This window comes from Leopardus geoffroyi, chromosome D3 (genome assembly GCF_018350155.1).
Source record: "Leopardus geoffroyi isolate Oge1 chromosome D3, O.geoffroyi_Oge1_pat1.0, whole genome shotgun sequence".
NCBI classification, from domain to species: Eukaryota; Metazoa; Chordata; class Mammalia; order Carnivora; family Felidae; genus Leopardus; species Leopardus geoffroyi.
The window spans coordinates 68388938-68403162 of record NC_059339.1 but is presented as its reverse complement, the minus strand read 5'-3'; the positions used below and the strand labels follow the sequence as shown (position 1 = coordinate 68403162).

General features: G+C 52.0%; 1 protein-coding gene across 18 annotated transcripts in view; it reads right to left on the bottom strand.

The window, feature by feature from the left end:
• Nucleotides 1–14225, bottom strand: part of CTIF (cap binding complex dependent translation initiation factor) — a 297589-nt gene that overhangs the window by 159129 nt on the left and 124235 nt on the right. The gene's annotated exons all lie outside the window — the stretch shown is intronic.

Below are 14225 nucleotides of genomic sequence, written 5' to 3'. Positions count from 1 at the left end.
CCGCTCAGATGGCCTGCTATTCTGATTCTGCGTGCACAGACACGGGGCCAGCTGCAATTGGGATTTCCTTTTCTTTCCTCTTTTTTCTAATTTCCTTTCTACAGAACATTTTATGTGTAGTTTAGTGATGAAGCCTTTCGAGCATACCTATTGACTCTGCTCCCTAGTGAAATTCCAGACTAAATTATTAAACAGATATCCTGTGAGCCTTCTACCAGGACCAATCGTTAGGATTCATCATAAATGAGACCACAGGATGTGTGGGGAAGAGCAGTGACCTATGGACCTGGGACCCCAAATGTGACGCTGTATTAGCTGTGTGCTCCTGGGTGTGGCCCTTCCCCGTGGGGGGATCTTCATTTCCTTGGGGAAACATGGTATGTTCAGAATGCTTTCCTCGTGGTTTACACTGTTGACTAGTTGGCCTCCGAGATGAATGCCCAGGGAGAGATTTCAGCTCTTGCCCCACTGACCAACGCTGGTTGCTCCTTGCCGGCCAAGAGGCCCCGCAGGCGGCCAAGTGGCCCGTGTTGTCTCAGCGGGTCCCGGTATTCAGTTTTTGGTGTCCTCTACTCCTGGGCCTGCCCACATCTGACCCTCTCCCCACCACCAGCCCCACCCCAAATACACCCCAGCTTTATCCTGCACACGGGGGCCTGAGGCCACAACCTGTCCGTAGGACAAATCCCTGCCAGTGATCAGCTGGAAATGAAACACTTCCAGGTACTAGGATGTACCCAGAGTCCCTGCCCTTTGGGGCTTTGTGTTCCTGAGATGAGAACAGCTCATAGAACAGCCCTCCATCCACCAGGGTCGGCTCCTTGGGGTGCCGCCCTTTATCACTAGGGTACAATGCTAGTTATGCCAGCAAAACTACCCTGCCTGCCCTTAAGGGCATGCTTGCTTATTTCCACATTTCCAGAAATGAGCAGGAACTCCCAAGTAAGCAGATTAAAGCTACCAGAAGTTCTACCGAAATGGTTTTCAGGAACTGCAGAATGTGTCGATTGTTGAAATGCAAATTGGCAAAAGGCAGGGACGGCTGGTGCTTTACGTGAAGCTTTCCGGAGCCAGTCTACCACTGGGAGTGGGTGGGGGTCATGTTTCTTAGTAATGCCAATGGGGAGAGGCTCGGGCAGCTGTAGAAGGAGAGAGCCCAGCAATGACCTGACGACCTGCAGGTTTTCAGGGACACCGTAAGAGGCTGCTTTGAGCCCCATCTTTGCACAGTTGGCTCACATGTTTGCTCTGGCATTTAGCAACTATCTACGGTTCTGTGACTTCCTGGTTCCCACTATGCATCCAACCAACCCTGGCCCAGGTGTGGTGCTGGACAAGAGCCTTGCTCCCAAGGACCCTGGAGACTTGCGGGGGGAAAGTCTTTCCCACTAGGCAGTGGCAAAGCTAGACTGGGTGTGGCTGGAATCCTAACTGTTTGGGCAATCGCGACTTATCCTGGGGTTCTCCATGGAGCACATGTACCCTGATGGCTCCTGGCTCTCATGTGGGAGTAAGCCTCTCTTTAGGGTCTGAATCCAAGCAGATTTTCTCAGGCCCCTCAGACACCTGGTGTGTGTGTGTGTGTGTGTGTGTGTGTGTGTGTGTGTGTCCCCTCCTGGAGTTCTTTGAAGAACATGAAAGAAAAGAATCTATTTATTGGCATTCAGGTCCAACCTGCTTCCCCCTTTGTATTTCTGATTCCAATGACAATGTGTCCAGGACCTCTGCCCCATGCCAGTTCCCCTGCCTGGACTTGGAGGACAGGTCACCTCATCCCTATACTCCCGGATGCAAACACCTGCTCCCACTGCCGCTCCTGACAAGTACACGAAACTCAGTGTCCCCTTCGATGTTGTCTCTCTTTCCCTAATTACTTAAATCCAACCAACTGGACTTCTGACTCACATAGTAGACTGACCACGTGTACTTATTTTCAACTTCTCCTCCCTCATTAGTAAAAATAAGGTTGTAAACCTACAAAAGCACAGAGAACGAGAAAAGGGATTTCAACCAAGTTAGGGAAGACAGAAAGTGAGTGGAGTGGCAGGTGACCCAACAGAAGGGAACACGGATAAGAAATGTGCTGACGGAGTCTACAACACCTCCAGGGAGCTCAGAGCTTGGAGGGACCGGGGACCATAAGAGGTGGGGTTCAGATGCTGGGAGGAGACTCTGGCTATGGACTTCCCAAGGGTCTTTCCCTACCCCACGCAGCCATGCAATATCCTTCCATCCCCAACTCCAGGGAAGAGATTTTATTTTCTAGAGACCTGGGGACATAGGCACTCAGAAAATGGGAGAGAGAAATGGATCAAACGACAGGGGATTCAGTTGCAATGAGCATACGCAGAACCTGAATCTGGGTTCCAAAAAACCATCCACTAAGAGGTAACCATGTTCCATGGGTAATGGATCCCAGGGCTGGGCAGAGAAAGTACCCAATAAATCTGGAAGAACTTCTGGTGCCAGCAAGGGAGGAACTGCAAAGAATAATCCTTGAGGGTGTTTCAGAAACACACAGATGTGATCTGAAGGGACTCCCACTTGTCAAATCTGAAACAAGTGGACATCAAATAATCATGGATTATAACCATTAGAAACACTAAAATCTCTAAGTCGAGACATGGAAACAAACAAAGTAAATAAATAAGAGAAAGGAAAGGTCTTCCTTACAGAAGGTCAACTAAAACATGTAGATGGAATTAGAAAAGTCACCATTTGCCAACAAGCATGATGATATTTCAGGCAAGCATCATCAAGGAAAGCTAAAGCTAGTGGGTAAAAGTATTATCAGAAACAGTGTATTTACACGGTTTCAAACCTCTCCCTCTAAGACAGTTACTATTACAAAGGGAAACATAGTAACTTTATAGGAGCAAGGCCTGGAAGTTCCTATCTGGACAGGTCGTCAATGTCACTGTCACCAAGTCAACATCTTGTGCCTCCTGATATCATGCACTGAGGACACCACACTGCTTCTGTGGCATTCCTTTCGAAAGTGCATAAATTTAATCATGAGGGGCCCCCAGCCAAACCCAAATTGATGGACATGCTACAAAATGACTGGTCTGTCCTTTTCAAAAAATGTCAAGGTCATGAAAGACAGAAAAAGGAGCCTAAAGAAACACGACAAGTAAAAGCAACGCAAGTCACTACTGTTCTAAATCAGAACACACAACAAAACAAGCTTCCCTTTAGCTGTAAAGGAGATTAGCGGGATAACTGATGAAATGTGAACCAGGTCTGTAGGTTATATAATAGCATCCTATTGGTGTTAACCTCCTGACTTTGATCATGAGACGGTGATTATGGAAGGGAATGTCCCTGTTTTTAGGAAAACACGTGGAGGTATTTAGGGGTAAATGGCACCAGGTCCACAACTTGTTCTCCAAACCATCAAGGAAAAAAAAAAAAAAAAACAAACATATGAAAATTATGCAGAAAGTGGGATAAAGCAAGTGGGTAAGGGTACGGGGGTATAGGGTTGGGTCCAGAAGGGTGGTCCAGAAGCCTTCACTCCTACTTCACAGGAAGTGGGATGATGAGGTTCAGGGGCAGGACATGATCACCTGTCTCTGGGTCCGCTTTCTGTCCTCCTCAACCCTCTGCTCCAAAAGTTAGAACACTGAACCTCAGAGGGAAAGGCCAGGACTGTCTTCTGGACACGATCTCAATATTTAGCCTTCCCATAGTCTGTTTAACTAGACCTGCAACTACATTACTGTTATTATTTATAGTCTATTTAATAGCGACGTTTGATTACTCCCTTTGTAGGCAGAAGTTAGTGTTTGTTGTTTTATCCCCAGGTCAGCTTCCTCCTGCCACCAAGAATGCGTCAGGGTCACTGCCTGTGGCGGACAGAGTCTCTGAGCTCAGGGACAAATTCCTTTCAACATCAGCCACCACCCAACACACTGGGGTAGCAAATCTGCAATGAGACCCGAAGAGAAGAGACAGAACGATCAGCCCAGGGCTTTCTATCCATCTCTGAACACAAGCTGCCCCCACATCTCCACCCCAGGTGATGGATGGCTTTTGACCACCGGCCAAGTGTGCAGTGTTCCTAAGCAGGTCCCCTGAGGTTTCTACCTTCGATAGGTAGGAAGGTAATGAGCCCTCCTAACATGAAGGGGCTCACTCAGGGCTGTTGGGGCCAACAGGTCATCCATCTGGGGTATGGCCAGGGATAGGACCAGGTGCTGGAATCTAGGGGACTGTCATTCTTGAATCACTCAACCCTTTGCAAATCCATATCCTTGGTTGTCAAAGAGGGCAAGATTTTTTTTTTGTCCCTCATTGGAACAAAATAGTGATAAAGAACAAATAAGCTGCCATAAATTTTGGCAGCAAATAGAAAGGATTGGGTGATGTCAATTACTCAGGAAACTGTCAAGAAATTATGAAGAAGGACACCGAATCTTTACTATAAACATTAAACTCGCTAGGAGGTTAGATCTCAACTGTTTCCAACACTAGAAGAAAGGCTAACCAGGTGATGCCAGGGAGGTGGTGTTACCCTAACAATATAAATTACAATATAAATGTATAAAATCAATACGTCACACACCTTAAACTTCCAGTTTCTGTAAAATTTGTTTTACAAATTGTTGCACGTCAAATAGATCTCAATTAAAAAGAGAGAGAGAGAAGAAGAAATAGTTATGAGCCGACTGCCTGCAAGAAAGCATTGGTTCTCAAGCTGGAAGAGGTGTCCGAGTCACCTGGAGGGATGGTAAAATACAGATCGCCGGGCCCCACCCCCAGACGTTCCGGTTCAGTGGAAGAAAAGGGAGGCCTGAGAATTTGCATCCCTGGCAAGTTCACTGATGATACTAATGCTGCTGGTCTGAGGACCACATTTTGAGAACCACTGTCCTAAGGGTTGCAAAGGCAAATAAGATGTTTTCAGGCTTCAGGATCAGGAGGGTGTGTGGTAGGAAAACGTGGGAGACACACAGGCACACCAATGACAAGGAGGGTCTATATTAAGTGCTGGAGAAGACCAGGTGAATCAACGAGGAGATGTTTATCAGGGAGGGGTGCATAGAGGAGGTGGCCTTCATTCCGATAGTCTTTGAAGAACAGGGATGTGGCAGGCAGGCAGATGAAGCAGGGAGGACTTTCAGGCAGGGGACCAGTGCTGCCGGATGGAGCACCTGTTAATTAGTCACAAGGCTAAATTAAAGCACAAGCTGGGGAGTCACTGGAGAGAAGCCTGGAAGGCAGGCAGGCACCAGGGGCAAAGGAAAGTCTGGGGTTTGCCCATAGGCCTGGGGAATCAATGAGGAATTTTTAAGCAGGGCAGTAAGTTTGGCAAAACCTTTATCTTTCTGGCTCTGCCTTTCCTTGCCTGTATAATGGGGTGATGGACAGAAGGTTTAAGTAGGCCTTTCCAGCCCTGACATGCTAGGATTCAAGGGGAATGGGGGCGGGGGGACTGGAGCCCTCCAGCCAGTGGCCTCACCCTGCTAAGAGCCCCTTGCCAAGCACAGGGACTTGACAGCCACTTTTACACATGCTTGGTCCGTCTGTCCATCCGCAGCCTCCAGAACCCTGGCCTGGCCTGGAAAGTGGAGGCAGATGACTGGGGGTGTCACACACGCTGCTAATCTCTCCTGGGCAAGTCCTCCCTCCCCCAGAGTAGCCTGCAGAGCCGAGTAGCCTGGGATTGTGCAGCAGCTCACAATGGAAGGAAGAGGGTGTAGGAGGGAGGTCCCCGGGCTGACCCTGGTATTGTTCTTGGGCCAGAAGAAAGCTTCCTCCTGCCTGGCCATTGCAATGCTAGAAATGACGACGTCCAGCCAGTGAGAGTCAGCGCGTCCTGGGGGGGCTGCCTGCCATCGGGTGGCCTGGGAGCTGGGGCCCATTCACAAACGCCTGCTGGAGAGCACGTAGTCCTGTCCGCCCCCACCCCCTCTGCCTGTGGCCTCTGACTACTCCCAGTGAGAAGCTGGGGTAAACGAAAATAACTGGGCTTCTCCGCCCCCAAGCTCACTGCCGCCAGGAAGGGGAACGCGACCAGAAATGGCACACTGGCTAATAAAGGAATAATGGATGCTTCACACCCTTAGCAACACCTTCCTCTTCCTCTAGCCTCAGCTGCTCCTTGCACGGGCCAAGGACAGAGGAGGAAAGGTGCTGGACCAGAATGCAGACTGGTTTAACTAGGACTGGCCCAAGTCACCAGGGCATCACCAAGATGGCCAGGGATGTTGAGCCAGCCCTGGAATGGACGGTTGAGCTGCAGGTGGGGTGATGCTGCTTATCTTGTGTTTTGGAGCCTCTCCTGGCAGGGCTGTTGCATCATTGGTGGGTGGGTGGGCGTGTGCAGGAGGGTGGCCCTGTCTCTGGGCATCAGTTGCCAGGGTCCTGTAGGCCAGCTCAGGGCCTGCTCACAGCTCTGGGCACGTGGAACCTCTACTGGCCTCCACGTCCCAATCCCACGCCATTCCCTAGCAGGGCTGGGCGGGGCGGCTCTTTTTCTTTGTGAGATGGCCTGGGCCCAGCCGTGGCCTTGGCAGAGGCAGTGTTCAGTCTGGCCTCACTTGGTTCCGCCACCCCCGCCCCAAGCACTCCCTCCCACCTGACGGATCAAGCCCTCTGGCGCTCAGCAAAGGACTCTGGACATGGGTCTGGCCCAAAGCAGGACATGGACCAGATGACCTCTCCAGTGGGGCAAGTCCTGCTATTAAGGGACACTGGCCTGTCCTCACAAAGTAACAAAATTTCCTTTCCTGGTCGCTGAGGAAAGATGTATGCAACCTAGGAATTCCCTGTGGATCCCAGGAAGGGAACAGAAGGACTGGTCAGGCCCTAGCCCTTGGCTTCCTAAATCCTCCTTCTAGCATGCGTTTTGCTGCTCAAGAACATTCAACTGAGTCTCTACTTGGTCAAGTCCCAAGGTCGCAAGGACCTGCACCAATAGGTCTCTCTACTTACAGAAATGTCCCTTCAAGACGCCTGGACACCCCCATTCTCCACGGCCACTACTGCTTCTGAACCATTTCTCACTTACTTCTGCAGCCCTGAATGCCATACCTTTTCTTTAGTCTCTATAGGGCCTCCCTGGCCACCCACCAAGGCCCAGTTTGAGGTCTGCCTCCTCCAGGAAGCACAAACACGGGGAGAGGCAAGAAACAACCAGAGAACCTCACAACTGTCCATGAAGTCTCCAAGGACTGGGCTGGTCTGCTTCGTCAAGGACGGTTTCATGAAGGAGGGGAAGCGTGAATGGGGCCACGAAAGAGGGAGCAGATCTGGGTCCCGGGTGGAAACAGCAGAGCAGGTGTGAGGAGTGGGGTGGGCACAGCTGGTGAGGCCTAAGTCCTACACAGACGGACGGTTGTTCTCTGAGAGCTTGGTCTTAGAAGGAGCTGGGGAAACTCAACTGAATCTCCACCCGTGGGCCCCTCAAATCACAGAAGGGACCCGTAGGCTGGTTCCCGACCACGTTTCTCGCCTATCCAGCTCACCAGCTCTGCCCTTGCTTCCAGCTCCCACCGTGCCACTTAGTAAGGCCACGTCATACACGTAGAGCAGTTTTTCAGCTAATAAAGACTGTCATTATATAACCTGGTTCGTATTTTGACCCTCAGTATAGCTTTGCAATATAAGTCAGACAGACGTATGATCCCATTGTATAGCTGAAGAAACGGAAGCCGGGAGAGAATGGCTTTGGGTGAACTTCACCACGTCCCGTACATGGAACCGAAAGGCTCCTAGATGACAGAAACGAACGAACTTCAAGATTTGTGCCAGCTATTTTAACTCTCACGCCTTTAAAAAAAAAATTTTTTTTTTAATGTTTATTCATTTTTGAAAGACAGAGACAGAGCACAAGCAGGGGTGGGGTGGGGTGGAGAGAGAGGGGGACACAGAATCTGAAAGGGGCTCCAGGCTCTGAGCTGTCAGCACAGAGCCCGACGCGGGGCTCGAACTCACGAACCGTGAGGCCACGACCTGAGCCGAAGTCGGACGCTCAACCGACTGAGCCACCCAGGTGCCCCAACTCTCAGGCTTTTTTGCTGTGTATGTTCTGGATCAGTGTTCGGCAAACGTTTTCGGTAAAGGGCCAGACAGTAAATATGTTAGGCTCTGCAGGCTGTAGGGTCTCATGGCAACTATTCAACTCTACCTTGTAGTGCAAATACAGCCACGGGGAGCGTTCGGGTGGTCGGCGTGCCAATAAAACTTTATTTGCAGAAACCGGCTGGAGGGCTGCACTTGCTCTGTGGGTCGCTTTGCCATCCCTGTCGAAGGTCCTAGACAATAAAAGCTGTTGTGTAAGGGAGGCAGTTGTGGCCTGGACGCCCTGGAGCCAGAAAGCTGCCTCTAGTCCCAGCCCCCCTGAGGCTGCGTGGGAACCCACTCCAGACTTGGCCGAGGCCTGCGCCCTAGGAACTTCCCTCGCTGTCACCAACAGAAGTCTGCACCCCCCAAAGTAGTGACTTCTTATAAAAACTCAAAAACAACAAAAATAAAAATAGGCTTGCCTCGCAGAGAGCACGTTGCCCTTTCCCAATGGGCCTTGCTACCTGGCGGCCTCAGACAGGAAACCATGGAATGAACTCCTGGTCTCCTTCTTTATTGTAGCACCTATTTTTGTCCGGAGGGAGGAAGCCCTGGAGGGAGTTGGGGGGAGGTGGCCAGAGAGACAGAGGGAGGGGGTCTCCTAGGTAAGTACTCCCCCTCGAGAGCTGTTGCAGGATCTTGGGTCAGCAGGGATTGTGGGGGAGGGCACTGGAAACTGATTAAAAAAAAAAAAAAAGTAGGGGTGCCTGGGTGGCTCAGTCGGTTGAGCGTCCAACCTCGGCTCAGGTCATGATCTCGCGGTCTGTGAGTTCGAGCCCCGCGTCGGGCTCTGTGCTGACAGCTTGGAGCCTGGAGCCTGCCTTGGATTCTGTGTCTCTCTCTCTCTCTCTCTCTCTGTCAAAAATAAATAAACATTAAAAAACATTTTTTAAAAAAGCAAAAATCATATCTCTTCCTCTTTCAAAGGTGTCAGTGGGGCTTCTCTCTCTCTCTTTCCATTTTTAGTGCCTTCGGCAGTAGAGGAAAAAAAAAAAAAAGAAATCCATTTTCTTGTTCTTGCTTATTAAGGAAATGACATTCCCCCTTAACTTGCTGTACGTGACTAAGGTCGCCTAGAATATAGAAAATGGTTTTCCAGCACCTCTTCCTCCCTGTCGACACTCCTTACGAAGGGGTGCCGGAAGAGTCGCGCTGCCTGAATTCCAATTTCCGCTCCCCCGTTATAAGCCGTGTGGCTTGGGGCAACGTATTTGACCTCAATTCTCTCATTTGTGAAATGGTGAGGATGGTGGGCCCTACGCTTTCCGGGGCAGTTACGTGAGCTCAGGGAGGATACACACAGACACTGACTCAGGCAGTGCTCGACTCGTGTGAGCCCCTGGGAAGGAGGCAAGGTTCTGGACGGGGGTGGTAGTGATGAGTCCCTCTGGAACACGAGCAAGTCAGGGCTCTTTCAGTCACTTACCAAATATTTAACGAGCACCTGTGTCTGCCCATGCGGAGCTGACATCCCAGAGGGACCATGCCGACCACAGAATAAAGAAAGCAAACGCACCAGCGCCAAATGCCTGATGAGTGCAATGGGGAAGGGTCAAGTGTGTGGGGGAGGGGAGGGCGAGGTGTCCCAAAGGCCTACGGAGAGGATGACATCTGACCAGAGACCACCTTGTCTGCACTCCCCAAGGGTGGTGTCAGGATAAGCAAGATAAGAAAGAGGCAGCACTGTCACAGCGTGGAAAGCACTCGGCACAGTGTTTGCAGTAGTTGTCGTTGGACTCCCCTAGGGGACAGTAGGAGAATTCCGCGTCCCGGTCCACTGGAAAGGTAGCTGGCCCCTGCGCTCAAACTCAGTCCATCTCACGGCTAAGACAATGCCTGTCCCCGGAAAGGTGCTCAGTCAATACTGGTGGACCCAGTGAATGAAGTCAGACCGTACCTCCGGTGGGGCCAGGAGGGGACATGAAGTAGCCCTTGGTGAGGATGACGGGTCTGGGAGTTCCAAGCGGGGTTGGCTTTCATATGACTGTTCCTCAGCATCTTGGGTTATTTTAATAATCCTTAGGCCTGTGAGTTAGCATATCCTAGAAGTTTCCAGAAGACTTAGCAACGGAGCTGGCATAGCTCTAGGGAACAATAAAGTCACTCCTTCCCATCTGGAGGGCTGGGAACTGGACTACTACGGCAACTGCGATCCAGTGGGGCGGCCCTTTCCCATCAGCCCTGTTTCCAAACGGCAACAGCGCCACCTGCTGGAGGAACAAGGCTGCTCTTGCATGTGCCACCATTTTTATTCCTCCTGGCGCCCAGTGGAGTGGGGGAACCCAGGTCGTCATTCAGGAGACCGGTGTTTTTCATTCTGAAAGTTCATTTGCCCCTCAGAGGGAGGGAGGTGGGAGAGATTCTCATCTTGCCCTTATTTGGGGTCAAGCAGGGGGATGGGGTGCTTACCTCCAAGCCTCACTGTCCCCTAATTTGGCTGGTCGGTCCCCTCTCTGGGTCCTATGTAAAGAGATCACCTTGGACACGCTCATGAGGCCTGAACTCCCTCTTCACCTTTCCTGGCTCTGCTGGGCCCCTCAGTAGGGGAGAAACTCGGGCACATCTGCGAGGCCCGAAATCCCACTTGATGTAGAAATAAATGTTCATTGTTCAGCTGTGTGCCATGCTGACCTCATAATGGTGGGATTCTACATTATCTACTACTAAACTGGGTCAGTCATCAGAGGATCAAAGCAGGGGACCTGACCAGGTCACGGTGAGCTCGTAATTAACTGCAGACAGACACAGAATTTAGTTTCAAAATTTCCTAACAGGAAGGCAAGCAGGGAAATAAGTTGGGTTTATGTAGTTCCTATTGCCGGACAAAAGGCAGTGGACATCACGTCTGTCTGACAGAATTCGAGAAAAATGATCACAATATGTCCTTATGGCAAGAAAGGCTTGGGCAAGACGCAGGATAATTCAAGAACAAGGTCTTTCAACTGGGGTTTTGTAGAAGATGGAAGCCTCCGGGGGCCGCGCGGGGGGCAGGGAGGCAGCACGTCTGCAGGGTCCTGAGGCCGTGGGGTCGCCTGTGCTCCGTCACCTGAGGAGCCGCTGAGGAGAAACTGCTCAGCACGTTACCACAGCTCAAGGTGACGGAGCCTTGGGGCGCTGTCTGGGCAGTGGTCTCGGGCCTATTGGGAGTCCATTCCCTTGCTTTTCACGCTGAACTTAGTCAAGTTTAACTTGGCTCGGATTACAGAGCTCCTTTCCCTTCAGTGCAGACTGCCAGCGTCTGTTCTTCCAAGGGCAGGAGCCAAGGCTTTGTGAGGCCCCAAGGCCCACGCCAGTGGGCGCCTCCCCTGCAGGCCCAGGTCAAGATTTCTGGTGTGGAGGGAATGCTGCCTGCGCCCCTCACTCCACGGGAAGGCACCCTCCCTGTCTGGGCGGCCGATGGAGGCTGAGGGGCGTGCCTGCCTGGGAGCAGCCTGTGTTCCCAGGGGCCTGCGGGGGAGGGGGGAGGACCCGCCGAGAAATGTCAGGCCTTTTCAGAGTGGGGCACGCTTGGGTCAAACAGGTACTTCCCTACACCTCTGTGTGACCACTTCCTTTACCCCCTCATCCTCTCCCTTGTTCTGGGGAGGAAGGGCCTGAGCATTGGCCTGGGTCACGTTTCTGACATGGGTGCATGTTCAGCACCAATAAGGGGGCAAGGACACCTTCGGCTGCTTGGGACAAGGGACTTGCGAGCGCAAAGCACACTGAGGAGCCTCCAGAGTGGTGCGCTGGTGTCCCCTAGTGGGAGCAGATGTCAGTGCAGCCGGTGTCCCTGCATGGCCTCCTGACACTCCTGAGTTGGGGCCACGCTGCGGTGACCCCATCACTGCCAACATGGCGGGCCGGCTGACCCCGTTCCACCCTCACACAGTTCCCAACGGAGAGCCCCCAAATGCACACGGGACCCCCCAGGACTCCATTCTAGGTCCAACTGTGTGAGCTTCTGCCCTGCCCTATGGCTTTACCACCTAGAACGATGACTGATGACCCCCCAAACCCATGTCACTGCACTCAGAGCCCCCAGCTGCCCTCCCCCAGTCAGGAGTGTGGGGGAACAACGCCAGCCTCAGCTCCCTGGGGGCTGCCAGGTGTTTGTGGATGCTACGCTCTGGCTGCTATCACCCTCCCCCTCAGCCACCGCTCCAGGGAGGCAGACCTTAGGGACAGTCCGTATCACCAGCATCGGCCCTTATGAGCCAACAAAGTGACTTTTATGGGTGAAGAACTATACCCGGAAGAGGTGGACACCTGTCTGCCTTGCTCCCAGGTCCTTCGGTGCCTCCGGGGGCTCGGCCCCAGGAGTCTCAGCAATAGGGGTCCCCCAGGGTCCCGCTGTGGAAATACGACCAGGTGGGGTCACCAGGGATAGGGTCCTCAGCTTTGACTGGAGGGGAGTTTGGCCAGGTACCCAGCTGTCAGAATCTGAGCTGGCTGAGGCACTCCTACCTAAGACCACTCACGGTGACAAGTACCCCGTGTGCAACTCCCAGTGAGAGAGAAGCCGGAGCTCCCTGGAAATCTACAACAGTCATGAAGTCGGGGGGACCACTGGGGTGCTCTGCTCTGTGCCCAGCCATCATTCAGGTCCCAGGGAACAGCTCCTGGAGCGGCACTGAGGAGGGAGGTGAAGTCTGCAGGGAGAGAGCCCAGACTTCCCCCCGCAAGGAACGAGGACTCTGACCTGGGCAAGGCACAGGTGGGCCGGGGCAAATCACAAAGGCTCCTATATACAAGGAGTTTGATCAGGGATGGTACCCTGGGCCTCTATCGTGTGGGGAGATGCTGAGGAGACAGCAGGCTGCAAGTCTAATGCTTCTTTTGTGGGGTGGAGGAAATGGAGGCCAGGTAGGCAGTGATCTGCAGGCCAGTCTCTCCCTTTATTCTGTTTTCCTCCTGGTGAGGCGGGGAGGCAAGAAAGTAGTCCCCTCTCATCCACCAGGGATACATTCCAAGATCCCGATGACGACTTATAAAGCCTTGAAATCTCAGAGAGTACTGAACCACACACACACACACACACACACACACACACACACACACACACACTTTTTCCTGGGCATACGTATGCGCTATGATAAAGTTTAATTTGCAAACGAGGCACAGTAAGAGAGTAACAACAACAACAAGATAGAATGATTATAACAATATCTGTAATAGGGGCACCTGGGTGGCTCAGTCGGTTGAGCGTCTGACTTTGGCTCAGGTCATGACCTTGCAGTTTGTGAGTTCGAGCCTCGTGTTGGGCCCTGTGCTGACAGCTCAGAGCCTGGAGCCTGCTTCAGATTCTGTGTGTGTGTGTGTGTCTCTCTCTCTGCCCCTCCCCACTCACAATCCGTCTCCCTCTCCTTCAAAAATAAACATTAAAAAAAAAAAAAAAACAGGGGCGCCTGGGTGGCTCAGTCGGTAGAGCGTCCGACTTCAGCTCAGGTCATCTCACAGTCTGTGAGATCGAGCCCCGCCTCGGGCTCTGTGCTGACAGCTCAGAACCCGGAGCCTGCTTCAGATTCTGTTTCCCTCTCTCTCTGCCCCTCCCCTGCCCATGCTCTGTCTCCCTGTGTCTCAAAAATACATAAAAATATTTTCTAAAAATTAAAAAAAACCCGTATCTGTAATAAAGTTATGTGAATGTGGGGTCTCTCTCAACATATCTCACTGTCCTGTACTCACCCTCCCTCTGAGGACAGGTGGTGATAAGACCCCTGCGTGATGACATGAAGTGACACGAATGACACAGGTGGCTGTGACGGAGTGGCAGGCCACCACTGACCTCCTGACCACACAGCAGAAGGAGCATCATTTGCTCCTGGCCGAAGCTGACCCCGGGTAACGGACCGAGGAAAGCGGAACTTCAGATAAGGTTAACTACTGAGGTTCACTACTGAACTGCGGCTGAGGTTAACTGCATGAGGGTACCTAATGTAGGTTTCCTTCTACTCCTCAAACTGACTTTTGTCAAAAACAGCGTATGTAGCCCACTCATCTCTGCTCAGGCCCAAGCCTCTGTGGGAGGTCTGGGGGTCCTCAGGCTATGGGTGGGCTTTCTCTCCCCTTCAGTGGTCTCCCACTGGGTGCACAGTGTCTCTTGGTGTATTTGGAAATATTTTTGGTGATCACCATGGTTGGTCACCCCTCCCCAGTGACGAGCATTCAGCGTC